Source organism: Zophobas morio, unplaced genomic scaffold (genome assembly GCF_036711695.1).
Source record: "Zophobas morio isolate AGI-343-1 ecotype UQ-CSIRO unplaced genomic scaffold, CSIRO_AGI_Zmor_V1 ptg000012l, whole genome shotgun sequence".
NCBI classification, from domain to species: domain Eukaryota; kingdom Metazoa; phylum Arthropoda; class Insecta; order Coleoptera; family Tenebrionidae; genus Zophobas; species Zophobas morio.
This window is the reverse complement of record NW_026972117.1, coordinates 18,963,853-18,982,127: the sequence shown is the minus strand read 5'-3', so window position 1 is coordinate 18,982,127 and position 18,275 is coordinate 18,963,853. Positions and strand designations below refer to the sequence as shown.

Sequence of the window (18,275 nt, the reverse complement as noted above, 5' to 3'; positions counted from 1 at the left end):
TTAACTCGTTCCGTACAGTAATAATCTATACTCCGTCCACTTACACTCCATTGGCGTAGACATCTCGGGGTCACTCCCCATCAACTTTCGCGATAATGATACTGATACGTCAAAATCGCCTGATTACATAAATGATAAATATAAACACATTATTCTTACATAAACAAGATCTTATCGACTGCCCTATTTTTAGATAATTCTTCAACACAAAAAGACTTCGAGTACGCTGGTAGGTAATCACGTGAACGTCACTGTTCATTACCGTGCGAACACGCATCCCCCGAGATTTTACAGAGTTCCTCCTCATGTCATAATGAACTAGTGCAATTCAAACACGACAAATCGGCCAAATTAGACGGCTTTGTCTCTCAACTCTCCATTACGCCGTAAACATGGCGTCGTTGGATAATTGTTGTTAATTCCAGCACGTGACTTAATTGCTAAACTGTGTGTGGGCATTAATTAATTGACACCATTCAAACCGCGTTCGGTACAGTTTTCACCCTTTGGACAAACACTCAAACAGCGAGAAATGGAAGTTGCGGTCAACGGTGACGTCAGCACAATGACTGAAATTGTGATAAAGGTTCCAAGAATGAGTCGGGACTCTGAATTGGACTGGACTGAATGAACTTATTTAGATTTATTTGGATTGCGAAATTTAGATATCAGGGATAAGATAGCGCAAAAAAAACACAGTTATTTACGATTTATTATCTACGCTTGATCTTTACCATTGCTACACGAGTTTAACTCAAATTGAGCGACCAAATTACTTCAAATCATTACTTACTGTGACAACAAAAATCGGTCGTAAATGCTATATTCTGGATATCGATTAATTCCATATTCCATGATAACCCTTAAGATCGATTTACTTATTTCATAACGCCTGTAAGTCAAAATTTATATTTTTAGATTATCCAAAGTCACTAACAATAGATTATCTAGTGAACGAACAAGATGTATTAACGAAACATGTCTTCTGATAAAAATTGACGAAATAACTGACAGAAGGAGGGCGTGTAAGGATATAAAAAAAACACGAGGGAAGGGAAATTCTTTAATTTATTCAAATTAAAGCATTGCGTCTTTGTATGAAGCCATTTCCTTTACATTACTACGAATATCTAATTTCATAATTGTTAAACTTAAAATACTGTTTATAATTCCCAACGCAGGGTAGTTTTCATGTTTGTAATTACTTTCACAAAGCATTGTAGTTGCATGCAAATTTAGCTCTCTGTTCAATTTTGGAAAGTAAATACTGACTTAGCTTTGACTTCTGTTTGTCTTTACGAGAAAATATGAAAGCTGCAATAAAAGTATTTATACTCAGAGCGTTATTTTTGTATCCGCTATAATTTTATGACGGGATTATGGGGGCTGGGTGGACAATAGCAGCATTAATGATGATTATAAAGTGACTAGACTTCGGTGAAAATATAGGAGTTGTAGCTGAGAGAATTGTGTGGCAGTCAGTTTAAACATAAACAGACGAGAAACCAACAAACGTGCTACGGAGAACGGGAGCAGAATTTTAAGCTCCTCGTCGTAGTTCGTCACCCTTCATTTTACTATGTTGACAAATATAGCATCTCTATACCACATCACTATCCCCAAAAACCTGCCGCATATTATACGCTCTACCCCGTCGCGCTTCACGTGAACACGAGTCTAGCACCTGTCTTGCCAGCTATTGTTATAATTCACATTTTTCATCTTCACATCTCTTAAAATTCAGCGAATTGTTTTTGTGACCGAGACATTCAGCGGCGGAGAAATTAATTATTTATTTTTCTCATTATCTCGATTAGGAAAGACGTCTGTACCCTGCGAAACGAAATATGTAAATAAGCTCGCAACTTCGAATTTCGTTCATATCAGAACATTAAATATTTCTTACGACAGACTACCAGATTAATTATTATTAATTCGTAGCAACTTAAAACAGAAACAATGGAAATTCGTATAATCATAAAGGAAATTAGTTTTTTATTTTTGCATTGTTTCGCAGTCTTTTTAGTGAGGTGACTGCGTCGTGTGGTATAACCAGGCTCCTGGAAGATTCCTTGATTTTAAAGGTAACATTCTTTATTAATTTACAACAAGCTGTTATCACTGTATTTTTGGGCATTTGCGGCTGATTACATTTATATTTGGTGCAAGCTACCTTCAAAATACGATATCTTATCGAGGTCTTTTTGTAGAATTCGGTCATACAAAAATTATTATCAATGTGATATCACACTATGCACCAAGTGTTTAAAGAAACTAGGCGATGTCCTACAATTTATTTAGTGGAAATATACGAGCAAATTTCATTCTAAATGGTTGACTTGTTCCGACACACCCTTCAATAATATTCCATGTCTAGGTAAATACATTCAGAGCACCAATAAAATGTCTAATTTAAACCGTATTAAAATAACAGACCATCCCTGATTGGAAAGGTACATGCAATTAAGGAGACGCAAACAAAATTATCAATAGATGGTTCACCCAAAGCTAATGCACTTATAGTAACTTTGCCCTTTTGAAAGCTCAATCGCACTTGATTTTTTTTACCTCTGCATCGATTGTCAATACTAAAGTGGAACTAGACCTTGTGAAGAAGGAAAATTACGATAATTATTAAATCCAACGTAAGTTAACTAACAGCGTTTTTTTAACAACTGTCACTCAGGGCATAATTACCAGAGAAAATAACATTATACTCTGTGTCTTGGTGTCAGAAAACTCGCTAAAGATACAAAAGTAAGAAAAAGAATTTCTGAATCTATATTTTCAGCGTTCTTAACGCGCTACTATTGTAGAACTAGTTTTTTAACTTTAACGAAGCTTTTCTTGACACTATTGACCTTGATATTCCTCATGATCTGTTTTCATTAGATTAAGTCTTCTCTCCCATAATCAGGCCAACCTTCAAAAGAAAACACGTTATTAATTAATTATGAATTCTTAAAATAGAAAGTTGTTACCTTAGTAGCCAGGTATTTATCATCAGGAGCTTTGTCAATGAATTTCTGTATTTCTTCCGTTGTGAAGACTGCAGCATTCCCCGGTTTGTAACCATCAGATGTTCTTTTTAAAAAGAATTTTCTATATTTCCTGATGGCTTCTATTTTTTTGACAAATCAATAAAATACGCGAAGATATTATTTTCCGAAAAGGAAATGGTGTTTTTTTGAGTTCTCCAGTTCATAAATGTATTGTAAGCGGCAACAAATTTAAAGTACCAGGTGAAGCAGCTTCCCTAATTTCAGGTAGAGTATAGACCATTTCATCATCACTGTTGTTATCCATTTTCACAAAAACACATAAGGTCGATTTACTTGCCGCTGCCGTTGCTGTTCGACGTTGACGTTGCCGTTGCAAAATAAATATGAAACAAAGGTATGCGTCGTTTATATCATCCGTTGGCGTCGCCGTTATGTTGCCGTTGACCTTTTCAACCAATCAAATTGCGGTGGTGTGCAGTGCTGCCAACTTGATGGAAAATCCCCTGAAGTAGGGGGGTCATTTTTCTGGTTGACAGCACTAATTCCACCAAAATCAAATTTTGATAGAAATAATGATGTCCACTAATATTAAACCATTTAGTCACCTATTCACCAACATCCTCATTTTGCCCTGTTTTTTTTAATATGTGTAACCTTCTTTTCACAACAAGAAACTTAAAACATGTTTAAAATGATAAATTTGTATAGGGAAATATCGATTTTGCAATTACGCTCCGCCCCTCGCTCTGACAACGAATGAAAAATTCATCACGATTGAGATCGAAACAGATGGGTGGAGCTTCTCTTCTGTTTTTTTTTTTTTTTAATTAATACATTTAGTTTTCTTTGTATAACACAATTAAGAACACATTTCACATGGTAATTTCCCGTAGAAAAATAAGGATTTTACAATTAAGCTCCGCCACTCGACTTACGACGAATAAAAAAATCAACAGAATTGAGACAGGGCGGGTAGGCGGGGCTTTTATTTTGCCATTTTTTAAATATACATAGCCATGTTTTCACAACAAGAAACTTAGAACATGGTTAAAAATGGTACAAAAATTTCCTTATATAAATTTTCCATTTTAAACATATTTAAAGTTTCATGTTGTGAAAAGAAGTTTACACACATTAAAACAAAAAGGCAAAATGTAAGCCCGCCCATCCGCCCGTCTCAATTGTAATGATTTTTTTTATTCAGCGTGACCCAATGGGGCGGAGTTTAACTGCAAAACACTTATTTCTTTACAAAAAATGAAAAACATGTTTTTGAGTATACTGTTGTTCAAAAAATACCACGTGTATTAAGAAAAAAAGGCAAAATATAAACTCCGCCTCCCACTCCATCTCAATTGTAACGATTATTTTTTCTTAGAAACTTAAAACACGTTTAAAATGGCACATTTTTGTAAGGAAATATGGATTTTGCAATTAGGCTCCACCCCTAGGTCTGCCAACGAATGAAAACTTCATTACTATTTAGATCAGAGCAGGTATGGGTGGGGCCTAATCTTTGGTTTTAATTTTTTCTTAATATACATAGTATTCTTTGAACAAAACGATACTGAAAAACATGACTTACATGGTAATTTCTTGTAGAGAAATAATAAGGATTTTGTAATTAAATTCCGCCCCTTTGACTCTCGACGATTAAAAAAAAATCATCACAATTGAGATAGTGCGGGTGGGCGGGGCTTATATTTTGCCTTTTTTCTTAACATACGTAGTCGTCTTTTCAGAACAAGAAACTTAAAACATGTTTAAAATTGTAAATTCTTGTAGATAAATATGGATCTTGCAATTAAGCCCCGCCCCTTGAGAATTAAGAACGGGGCGCGTATGAGTGAGGCCTAATCTTTGACTTTATTTTTTTCTTTGAATAACACGATATTCAAAAACATGTTTTTAATTTCTCGTAGAGAAATAAGGATTTTGCAGTTAAGCTCAGCCTTCTTGCCTCACGACTAATACAAAAAATCATCACAACTGAGATAGGGCGGGTGGGCGGGGCCACATTTTGCCTTTTTTGCTTAATATGTGTAGACTTATTCGACCAAAAGAAACTTAAAACATGTCTAAAATGGTAAATTTTTATAGTAATCAACTTAAATACTCCATTTTTCTGTTACAACCCCTTTGAATACGTCAAAAGTTAAACGTCAAAGTTGTATCAACAGCAACTTGGCAACGGAGTTTATGAATGACAATTTTTAGCTCTAAAAGCAACGTCAGCGGGAACAGAAACCGCAACACCAACAGAAAGTTTATAAATCCCACTTTAAAATACCGTGTGAAGTAATCTTATTTGTTTGTAAATTTTTATTTGGTTACCATGCCTACACCATTTAAAACAGTAGTTAGATTTTGTACACGAAAAATTTTGGTGTAACGTTTAATAAATAGTGTGATTTACAGACAGATCTATCAACTCCTAGTGATAGCGTAATGGTTAGAGATCTAGGTTTACTTTCTATAAAATAACATACTTCTATATTTGTAGTTCATGAATCCACCTTGAGTTTTTACCTTAGGCCTCTAATATTTTATGTCAGTACAAGAACACGGCTACCGGACCAGTAAAACAGTGCACCACTTTTTTTTATTGCGCTATGACTGGTACGATGCATATTTTTAATTCCCGGGCGTAAGCAAAGAAAGTTTTCTAATAGGGTCCATGTTTTCTCGACGTTTCATAACTCCTAGAGTACGAAAAAATAGGTCTTTCTTTTCCATCTGTCTGTTGGTCGTCTGTCGTCCATGTCCATTTTTGTTGGACAGATTATCTCCAAAACTACTGGACTAAGAGTTCTCAAATCATGTAGTTGGTTCAACGCTACACAAATTCTGCATAATCATCCCCACCAACAATTTAATGACCGCCTGTTATCATTTTGCGTGCTAAGGGTTATCTAAATTTTATAAAATAATAGAGTCCTGAACTCGTGGTTCATGAATCCGCCTTGATTTTTATTAGAATTAGTTTACAATGTAGCCAATATCTTGCTGGTGCATTAAATACCTACTAACTAAATTGATTAGGTGCCGGATTCTTAGGCTTGTGCTCTAATCCCATCCCTATAGAATGTTTTTTTAACGCTGACTGGTATTATCATATTTTTTTACTTATTGAGATTATGAAATAAATAAAATTTTCCAAAATCAAGTTTTATAAATTTCATAGAAACTGGATTTGTTGAGTTATGTCTAAATAACCTTACACCAATTTTTTCTAGTTTAACCCACCTCGTATATTTTCTTCTTTCCGAGACTTCACTAGTGATATGAAATAAATTTTCCACTCTTTATTACACCCTAACGTCAAATCGAGTTATGTCATCCCATGTAACAAAAATAATTCATAGCAAAAGAATAATATGTTTATTCTGTCAAAAATCAATATGTACTACGTGATACGGCTAATAAATGATTACTTAATGAAAACGCTTAATTTACAAATAATATAGTATGGTCTACAAAAAAAATCAATATGGTATTACTTCCGTCAGTTATTTATCCATGTATTTCCATAAAATAATGTTTATATATTTTTTTCTCTGAGGAACAAATTCTTAAAACATTAAAGAGTACTAATTTAGTTACGCAAGGCATTGACAAGACTGCTTGCGTCATTTTAAAATACTGCACACATTTTTGCAACACTACCGTCAAATATCTTACGACGTTAGAAGTAAGTCATGCTACCTCCATAGAAGAATTTTTATTCAAATGGTAATTATTCGGTGGCTGTTAGAATTTATCTTGTCAGATCAACATTGTTTTATGGAAAAAAGATACTGTTACCAACCTGACATGCCTTACGCAGTTTGTCGCTGATACAATTGTTGATAAAAGTCAAGTGGATATATATATGGACTTTCAGAAAGCCATTGATCAAGTGGACCGCTACATCTTATTAAAAATCTTTGTTATATAAGGGTTTTCTATTACACAGAAAACAATGTGTTAGGTACAGATTTTTTTTTTTTTTCACAAACATACCGCAATATCTGGCGTTCTCCAAGGGTCAAACTTGTGATCTTTGCCATTTCTATTATTTATTAACGACATAATTAATACAATTTTACTGTTTCCTAACAGTGTTAATATTAATAACTGAGACTGAGAAACTTGCTCTTGTCTAACTTTATTTAAGCAATATGTTTCATTTTTCAGCGTACCTAACTGCGTTTTTATTAGTTTAATGTTTATTTATTTTAAATAATTGTATATTTATAGAACAAAAATGTTCCTGAATTTCCACAACACTGTACCGATGTTCATCAAAGTTCCATAGCACTACAAAATTCGGAACAACATATTCTAAATTTCAACAATTTAGTAAAAAAATATCTATAACCGTTTACAGTGAATAACAAAGATTTTCAGATTCGTAAATAGTAATTACGTAAAATAAAAAATTAATGATTGAACACTTCCGCAACTCGTCATTAAATGTAGTTTTTATCACGTTTAGTTATTCTGAACACCCTTTGTGTCCAAAATTATTTAACAAACTTAATGTTACATACAAATTAACAATTTTAAGGAAGAATTTTTTACAAAAAACAAAATTAAGGAATAAAATATTATTGATTCTTTAAATTTCTCCTTTCTTACACATTTAATGAGGCAAAATCAGAAAGAATTGCCCGCAAATTGAGGACACCTCGAACGATAACAGCAAATTACATAGCAACAATAAGTCCAGAGGGTGTCTCCTAATGATTTACATCGACCCTGTCCAACGATAACAAGTGATTTATCTTGAGACTATTAAACGCAGCGGATATCAGATGATTAAACCAAACAAACAGAAAAATCTCGCGTCTCGGGATTAAACAAATAACCGATAAATGAACAACCAGATTAATTCCGATTCTGACTGATTTCTAGCAATAATTTTAAGATTAAGATAACCACGAAAATTACAAAATGAAAAAACAATTACAAAAATTCCAGAATTCCTACAAGTGGATTCCCATTCAAATTCTCGACTCGACTGAGTACAATCTACTTTAAAAATCGTCTTATCGGAGATAAATAGGAAGATTATCTCGACTACTAGTGGTAATAATAATAGTGTAGATCGACCATAACCCATAAAAATAGATCAGTAGTGTATGTGCTGTCACAGAGGGTGTTTGCGTCACTGAGTAATTAAATAACAACAATCGTCAAAGGTACGTTTCCTACAACCTCCACGAGCTGTCAGTGTACAGTTTTTATTAAATTAATTTCGCAATATATTAGCTGTGACATAAATACCAATTAGTTAATTGTTTATTTTCTATATAATAAGCTACTTGTTGATCTAGTAATCCTAATAATCAAGGTCGTGTTTGCTCTGTAATTATTTTTAATAGGGGGTGCTTTCACAGACAGAACCGTAACTTAATTTCCTTGAAAGTGTAACGACTTGAGAACAAAACTCCATCATGTTAATTATTTGCAGGCGCCATCTGAACACAATTAATGTCAAATTATTTTATTAAAGGTAGTAAACGTGTCTTTATTCGCAAGCTGAGACGTTGTATGAGATCTTCACAAGCGCTTTGTCATTTATTCAAGGGCTGTTTCCGGCCAATCTCTCTTGTTAAAATAAGTACATCGGAAAAGCGTGTTAAGAAACAAATTGTATCAGCAATTTGCAAGAAACGAACTTTACAAATCTATTCATTTAGAAAATTGTCAGCATCTAGGCCACTGCTTTCATGCAATTTTGAAGCTCCATTTAATTACCTACAGAAATAAAGCATCCCGGGCACTATACACTTGATTGCTTCTAAATTATATTACTTGGTATGTTTGTTTGAACAAAAATTTGAAGGAAACGAATTATTATCTAGAAAGGGTTTTCGCAATTTTGTTTCAATTCTAAATTTGTAAACAATAACAGAAATGTAACAATGTGTAAAAATCGTGCTCTGTTTCTCATAAATAGAATTGTTTTTTGTTTCAGTTGTCAATCAATTAGAAATCATACTTATTACAGACAACCACTTGACAACTAATTCTCATATTTATCACTTATCTAGGCATTATTATAACGTAACGATTATCAGTTTACCCTGTATCACTTTCAGACGACTTTATGTTTGCTTGTTTGCTTATACATTATTAGGACAGATAAACACCCAGCAAAGTGTAGAATTTGAAAATATCTGTCTCCCGTTTCCGTCTTTATTAGACACATAATCCCCGAAACTACTGGATCGATTGTTGCCAAATTTTATATACATAACAGCAATATCGTGTAGATGGTACAACACTAATCAAAATTTGTCCAATCTCCCTCACCGACAATTTGATGACGTAACCTTAAAGTTTGTAGTTTAAAATGATTTAAATGTTATACAGTAATATACTCCTACACTTGTGGTTTATGAATATGCCTTGTGTTTTTCCAAATTTTCGAAAAAAATCACCTTCAAGCAATGTCGAGCATGCAGATTCCGTGTTGTTTATTTATCCTCTAGAAAGTTATTTCTAAAAATTTATTAAACAAATTGCTAAAAATATACCTCGAAACGCAATGCTACTGTGACAATGGTTATTTTTCTCATATATCTAAAAAAAAAACGTTGTTTTAACATTTTATGAAGAAAATCTCACTTAAAACGTATATCATTCGTTATTTTTATTTTAGCACCTCGGGGTTATCAGAAAAAAGAAATTAATTTTAGAATCTTTTTTAATCCGATTAACAAACTGGAATTATTTAAAAATTGTGATAAACCACTTACCGAAACAGATTTTATTTGTTCTCTTTATGCAAACACCAATGACAACTTAAAAAATTGGTCTGTTATTTAAACAGAGCTTCCCCTGAAGGCCAGTCCAACAAATCCCTATTCTTAAATAGGAAATACCAGTAACAGTGTAAGAAAAAGGTAAGGTGCATAAGGTGATCGAACAGCAGGACGCTCTACACTAACGGGCGTTTCTTGATGGCTAGAGTACGAAAAAGTAGGTGTCCCGTTTTCGTCTTTCTGTCGTTCGGCTGTCGTCTGTCTTGATTTTTATTAGACATACAAACTCTGAAACTACCGATTCTTGTCAAATTTTAGATATGTGTTAGAAATATTTTGTAAATGGGATGTGATAGCGTCATCTCAAAACTGTGCGCAGTAAATAATATTTAAATTTATAAAATAACATAGTCCTGCACTTGTGGTTTATAAATCCGCCTTCATTTTTATCACAATTAATTTACAAATATTTTTGTGCAACGCGTTTCACGTAACCGATGTCTGGCTTGCACACATGAGAAGCTCCTGGTAGACACAGAATTTGTTTGAATGTTTTGACTAAAGGTGTGAGGGAAATTCGGTTTAAATAAATTTACAGAAGATATTCATAATCATAAACGATTTAGGTTTTCGATGTTCTCAAATAAAGTTTTTTATTATTTTAAAACACTACTACTTAAATAACGCTGTTAAGTACAAAAACGATTTTTAGGTCTAATTAAACGAATTTTAGCCAAAAATTAGATATTACAATACAGACTGACAGAAAAATAATGATTTTTAGGTGTAAAAAATCAACAGATTTTTATAGTTATTAAAATATGCCAATAATTTATGATGGATCACTACTTTCATGTTTTCTCGACGTTTCATGACCCCTGCAGTACGCAAAAATAAGTCCCGTTTCCATCTGTCTATCGTTTGTCTGTGTCATATTTTATTAAACAGAATCTCCGAAAATACTGGACCGATTGTTGTCAAATTTTAGATGAAATTTAAGAATATCGTGTAGATGGTGAAACCGTCATCAAAATTTGTATAATGATCGCCATCAAGAATTTGATGACGTCCCCTCATTATCTTGCGTGGTAAAAGTATCTAAATTTTATTAAATAAAGTAGGTACTTCTGTTCTTCTGGTTTAAGAATCCACCTTGATTTTTACCACAATAACCTAACAAAAAAATTTTCATGCAATATTTTCCATGTATTTCATGTGCCTAATGTGCCAAATACATTGAGGCCTGGCTGGTTAAGTAGTCCATCGGGCCACTGACTACTTTTACGTTTTTTCGACGTTTCATGACCCATGGAGTACGAATGGGTCTCTTGTTTCCATCTATCTGCCGGCTGTCAAAATTTTTATTAGGCTGATAATCTCCGAAACTACCAGCCCGATTGTTGCTAAATTTTATATGTAAATTAGCAATATAAATCATCCCTACCATCACTATCATAACATTTCCCCAAAATTTTTCATAGCAATTAGGCGCACATTCAAGGTGACACTAAGTTTTTTTGTTTTTTTTTACACTGTTACTGCTATTATTTATATTTTTTTATTGATCAAATTTGTGTGTTTTCGTAACAAAATGTATTCGAATCATAGACAGTGGCGGGGTATGGGTGATTAAAGTATGCTACATTATTGAATTCAGAAAAACAAGCTCTACAAGAATTTCTAAAAAAGATAAAGCGTGTCGTTCTCTGTCGTAAACAAAAAAAATTGGTCTAAAGAGTTTAGACAGTACTTCCCTCGCTGTCGGAAACGTGACGACTGCATGTCTATTATGTTTTTTTTTCGCAGTAGATTTCATTTTTTTTTTTGAGTCACCCGGTATATGCAAATTTAAAAAATATGAATGGAATGAGAAATTAGAAGTACAGACTCATCATATTTTGTATATTCTAGATAGGATTTATTCGGCAAACTTTTGAGCTAACGTCATCAGTTTTTTGTAGAAGATAACCAAATATATTTTGACTAAAAATTTATTATGCTCTTTATAACCTTAAAACATTTGCAAGATTTCAAAACATTCGGTTCTAGAGTTCCTGATTAAATCAATAAAATACATTTACCCATTCATTAATTTTTTGGGTCACCTGTATATGCAAATCCAAAAACTATGAATGGAATGATAAATTACAAGAAAAGACTCATCATATTTTGTACATTTTAGATAGGATTTACTTAGCAAAATTTTGTGGTGACGTCATAATTTTTTTAGGGGGGATGAGCAAATACATTTTGATCAAAAACTTACCATGCTTATGATAACTTTAAAACACCTTCAAGATTTCAAAGCATTCAGTTTTGTAGTTCCTGAGTAAATCAATAAAATAAATTTACGCATTCATTAATTTTTTTGAGTCACCCTGTATATGCAAATCCAAAAAATATGAATGGAGTGATAAATTACAAGTACAGACTCATCATATTTTGTACAGTTTAGAAAGGATTTATTCGGCAAACTATCGAGCTGACGTCATCAATTTTTTGGAGGGGATAAGCAAAAATATTTTGACTAAACATTTAATATGCTCTTTATAACCTTAAAACATCTGCAAAATTTCAAAGCATTCGGTTTTGTAGTTCCTGATTAACTCAATAAAATAAATTCACGCATTTATTAATTTTTTTGAGTCACCCTGTATATGGAAATCGAAAAAAATTGAATGAAATGATAAATGACAAGAAGAGACTCACCATATTTTGTACATTCTAGATAGGATTTATTCGGCAAAATTTTGTGGTGACGTCATAAATTTTTTAGGGGGTATGAGCAAATACATTTTAATCAAAAACTTACCATGCTTATGATAACTTTAAAACACCTTCAAGATTTCAAAGCATTCGGTTTTGTAGTTCCTGAGTAAATCAGTAAAATAAATTTACGCATTCATTAATTTTTTTGAGTCACCCGGTATATGCAAATCCAAAAAATATGAATGGAGTGATATATCACAAGCACAGACTCATCATATTTTGTACATTTTACATAGGATTTATTTGGCAAACTTTTGAGCTGACGTCATCAAGTTTTTGGAGGGGATAACCAAATATATTTTGAGTAAAGATTTATGATGCTCTTTATAGCCTTAAAACATCTGCAACATTTCAAAACATTCAGATTACTAGATTCAAAATTAAATAGCAAAATGTTGTTTTATAATTTTGATTTTTTTTCCAAAAATCTGGACGTTTCGGGTAAAACCCAATTCGGAGTCGTAAACTATATGTTTAGGACTATATTATTATATACAATTTAAAAGCCATTTACTATGTACAATTTTGAAGTGATGTCATCACATTAGTGGGGATGATTAGACAAATTTTGGTTAGCGTTTTACCATCTACATGATATTCCTAATATAACTACAAAATTTCACAACAATCGGTCCAGTACTTTCGGAGATTATCTGTCTAAGAAAAATTCGGGACGGCAGACAGACGGACAGACGGACAGACAGACGGAAATGGGAGACCTATTTCTCCGTCTTCTAGGGGTCATGAAAAATCGAGAAAACGTAAAAGTAGAGAGTCGGCCGACGGACTCGATTACAATACTTCCTTTGCTTACGCTCGGGAAGTAAAAATCAAGGTTATCAGAAATAAAAGTTCGGAAAATCTATGTTTTAAATATACCTAGTTCAATAGTCTTCTTTGAAATTTCGTGGTTAGGTAATTGATTAATATCGAGGCACCCAAAGAATCTATTTAATGGAATAGTCAAATAATATTATTAAATTAAGAGGGAAACCAGATTAATCAAATTGAAAATGAAAAACGAAAGGAAAAATTAGACCGAACTTTCCTCGCCCATGAAGCCCAATCAAACAAATCCAGTCTCTTAAAAATATTATAAAATTTGAGTTAACGTAAACTGGTTCATTTATTCACATTCAGCTTGTACAAAGAGTTCTAAAAATATAGATAACAGTTACAGTAAGGTTAGATTTTTTAAATGCCGAAATCAAAAACTCAAGATGGATTCATAAACCGCAAGTACAAAAGTATGTTATTTTAGAAAATTTAAATTGCTTTACCATACAAATTTTAAATGACGTCATCAACTTATTGGTGGGGATAATCAGACCAATTTTGGTTAGCGTTTTACCATATAACAAATGTGAACTGTGACTGGCGAAAATTATATTTTAATCCCTGCATGTAAACTGAGAAAATTTTGTATACATTATTTTATCGGGAAATTTAAAAAATGCAATGATTTTCTTTTTGAAAAAGTGAAAAATAACAATAATGATTATATTAATATTTCTGTAATTATATTAGCACTGTAAAACGAACAGTCCAAAAATAATTTTAGTGTATATTTACTACTGAAAAGGCCGTATAGTTTTGGTCCCGACTTTTCGCTATCTTTAATGATTAATGATACACCAAGGAGTGCACTTTTATTGATTCACCCTGTATATTAAAATAAAATATTTAGCTGACTAACTGGACTTTTTTCGACGCGAACTGTGATGCCTAATCCTGTAATTTTACGAAAATCAAATTTCATGTTTTCTGGGTATCACAAGTCGCAAAATGCACTTTTCGTGTTTCTGTTTAAAACAAATAGACCTAATCAGACTATACGGACCAGATCGCTATTTAGACAAACTTAGAATTATCTTGAAGATGGCAAAACTCTAGCCAAAATTTTCAAATATTTTAAGGTAAATTGATTTAAATTCTCAGCACAATGATAAGGTACGAATTTGTAGTGCTGCTACACGTGTTGTTCTATAAAAAAATATTTTGGAGTTTCTATTGTACGCGTATTTGTAAAATTCTGATATCAGTTGTTATAGGTAAATAACTTTCGAAATTTTTATACCACAGAAATTAAAAACATGCCGTTATCTACATACAATAAAACAATACCAACCAAAAGATAAAATTATCACACCGAATTTTTTTAATGTTAAAGTGCAAGCCAAACAATTCACCAAAGATCAGCACCTCGTTTGCCAAAACAAACTGACACTCCACTATTGAAACCCTCGCTTTGATGAACTTATCGCGATTTGTAATGTAAACGAATGAATTTAACGTGATCCGTAAATGTTTTTATGTTTAACTTTTGTGATAAATTTACCGCGCAAGTGGTGTTCAACAAGATTATCGAGTCATTACAAGCACCGTTCCTATTATTACCGCTTCCACACTTTTTCCCTTTCGCTTCATGTTGCCGATAACGGTCGGTGTATTTTCGAGATTTGCTAAACTGGAATCGTTTCAATCGAGATTTCTCTTCCCGCTGACATGAAATCAGTGGAAAGCAAGTAGCGAAGTTAATTTAGAGGGACACCTGGTCTTTGAAACTGCGCAAAAGCTCGAAATCCTATTGCCTGGAATCACCTTTCGAATATAATGGACATAAGAGGATAACTTCGGTCGGCTGTATTATTTTGGTTGTTTGTTTCATGTTTGTGAGACTGACGAGAAGAGGGTATTACGATAGACGACACGGTTACGCCGGTGGAAAATAAGCTGTGGTGGGAGTTTTACTTTTGAGGTTTCCTTGCAAAAAAGTTTGTTTTCGAACAAGTAAATAATTACCTCATGGTTAAATAAAATTTGTTGGTGTTTAAAAACTGTAACCTCCTTATTTATCAATAACGCACTATCTTAAACATTTGTAAATGTGAGTAATTTTAACCGCACGCGAGCAAACATTTTTATCACAATGAAACCACTAAATTTAATAAACAGATATAACAGATGGTTAAAGTATCAGCTCTATTATTTTTATATGACCGTTGCTGAATGAAATTACCTTTTTTTTGGACAATTAAATTTAATAATACAATGAATAAACCATAGAGGTTAAGCAAATAAATAGCACATAATTTTCACTAGTTTATTACTGGTGTCTGAAATTTTTTAAATAAATAATGGTGTAATCATTTCGCCTAAGGAACGTAACGGTTAAATTTCAAGAAGTTATTTAAAAAAGTAATTGAAATTTTATTATTTAAACACCAGTGGCAATGACCGGCGGCAGAAGTGGCTCATGCGACGCAGCAAACCGAGCTTATTACAGGGTGATTTTTTAAATTTCTGCTCTAGGTGGGTGATCTAAGCGTCGTGGTCAACTAGAGCAGGAATTTAAAAAATCACCCGATACTTTGTATTTGAATTTAAATCATAAATAGTTTCCACTGAAGTATGTCTGGTTTTATTCGGAATGACGTCACCAGTTTTAAATCCAGATTTGAATCTAAACAAAAAAAACGTTCCCAACTTATAACAGCACAACAAAAATGAAAAAAGGAACAAATTTAAAATACAAGATTCCTTCTTTTTTAATTTTTGCGGTATCGATAACACAAATAAATAGCAAAATTATTAAAAAAATTAGAAAACTAATGGTGCTTTCGCTTTGTTTTTCAAGATATGAAATTATTGTGTTATAACGTTGTAGTTGGTGTCCTAAGATTTAAACCAGCTTCGGAAATTAACCCTCTTCTCATCTGCTTTATTGAATGCGACTTCATAGAATTTAGAACGGTGGGGAAAGGGATTGGTGTCTTAATATTAAATTACATGTGATATGATAATTTAAGATAAATTTAGCAATGATATATTTGTCTACACAGCATTTAAGTTAACGTTTAACAATAAACATTGCTGTTCTTGTTTCAGCTATTTCAATAAATCACCCTTGTCTGTTTTTTTTTATTTTACAAAAATAAGCTCTACAAAAATCGGTCTAAAGTTATTTAAATAGAACTTCCCCTGGCCCTTACTTGCTTAAGTCCAGTTTCGTAGATAAGTTGTAAGAGTTGATTCTGCAAATCTAATTTTTACTGTAATACATAAATATATATACACGGTGTTTACTGAAGATGGGGTAAAAATAAGTTCAGGGTGTTATTTCTTGGGTTATTTTAAGATTTTTTTTTCCTTAGATGATTTTCAAAAAGACGTTTTGTTTCGAAGTTACAGGGCAATAAAAGCTTTTTGGAGAAAAAACAATACTTTAATAATTCCTATTGCATATAAAAATCCTTTTTTAAAAACTGCTGAAAATGACTACCATCAGTTAGGATGCAATCTTCTCAGAGTTATTTATTATTTACCTTCCACTAGAGTAGTGTACACTAATGTTTTTAAATGACTTCATAAATACAAATCCAGGCCACTATGGAAACGATGACACGTCACGAAAACGTATTTCTGGACAGTTCATGTATTCCGTAGGCCCAGTGCAGTACATAGTAGTTTTACTTTACAATTCAAGGACAAAAAAATCTTAAATTTTGAATTTTTGCCCTATGTTTGGTAAACACCCTGTATATATAAAAATAGTAGCACGTTTCCACAATTTAAAAAAAATTGATGAATCGCTTTTGAGTTAAATTATAAAATTAATTGGTTTAGGGTGGGCGGGGCTATTGTTGGTCTATAAAAGACTCTCTAGGAAAAAGTTAAACTTAGCCCCGCCCACCCACCCATTCTCTAATTTATTTTCCTTCTGAAATAAGAAATAACTTTTATAACAAATAATCCTGCAAAAAAGTCGCGATTAGCGCTGTTTTTACAGTCTAGTTTCGCTCAATTCCCACTGCCACTCTACAGAGGAACATATATTTAATCCCGCCCACCCACCCGCCCCTATTTCGGTAATTAATTTTATCTGCTCTGAATGAAAGGTGAATCTTATACAGAAATAAATTAGTCGCTAAAATGAGAAAAGGGAGGGTGGGCAGGGCTAGTACTTGTTACAATAAGACTGATTTTGGCAAGTGACTTATCTTTAAGAAAATAGAGGGTGGGTGGGTGAGGCTAGTACTTACAACGATAAGACTGAACAATATTAAGAGTAGTAACTGGAATGAAATGGGTGAGGGTGGGCGGGGCTATTGCTTATTTATAAAAGACTGTAGGAAAAAAATAAATTGGTATATTGAGTGTTGTTTACTTAAAAATTGTGTCACTGAGGAACATGATAACAAATAAACAAAGTTATACCTACCTACATACTGTTGTGTTCGGTATTCGCGAACTTATGTCAAACCAAAAAGTCCCGATATGGGGAGAGTCAGCAGCTTACGGTATTATTATTATTATTATTATTAAGTTGTTATACAGTTTTGTTTCGTTTCACAAAAATCTAAATGCCAAAAATGAAAACTCAACACGGATTCATAGATCACACATCCAGGAGCATGTTGTTAAAAAACATTTATTTGGCAATATTGTAAGATGACATTTTTTTTTAGGATGGGGGCACAAACGAAAAAATTTTCATTAACGATTTACCTTGCTTGCTATAACCTCAAAATGTTTACAAGATTGTAGAGCATTCGGTTTTGCTGCCTCAAAGTTAAACTGTAAAAAAGCTGTAATACAATTTTGATTTTTTCTTCAAAAATCTGAATATCTAAGGTAAAAACTCAACACGGTTTCATAAATCGCACATGCAGGAGTATGTAATTCTAAAAAATTTAAAGAACATTTCAGTTTTACGCTTTCAAAAAAAAAGGTTAATTTTGATTTTTTTTTC

At 32.7% G+C, this 18,275-nt stretch overlaps 1 protein-coding gene across 5 annotated transcripts in view; it reads left to right on the top strand.

Annotated features, from left to right (window-relative positions):
• The window catches only part of LOC135127968 (vasoactive intestinal polypeptide receptor 2-like), a 100,500-nt gene that overhangs the window by 70,052 nt on the left and 12,173 nt on the right, over positions 1–18,275 (top strand). For 2 of the 5 annotated variants that reach the window (XM_064054687.1, XM_064054682.1), the window contains exon 1: positions 8,080–8,185. The exons of the other annotated variants lie outside the window; for them this stretch is intronic. The gene's annotated coding sequence lies outside the window, so the exon portion shown is untranslated. Of the gene's footprint in view, positions 1–8,079; positions 8,186–18,275 lie in introns of those variants that run through there. 5 annotated transcript variants of the gene reach the window in all.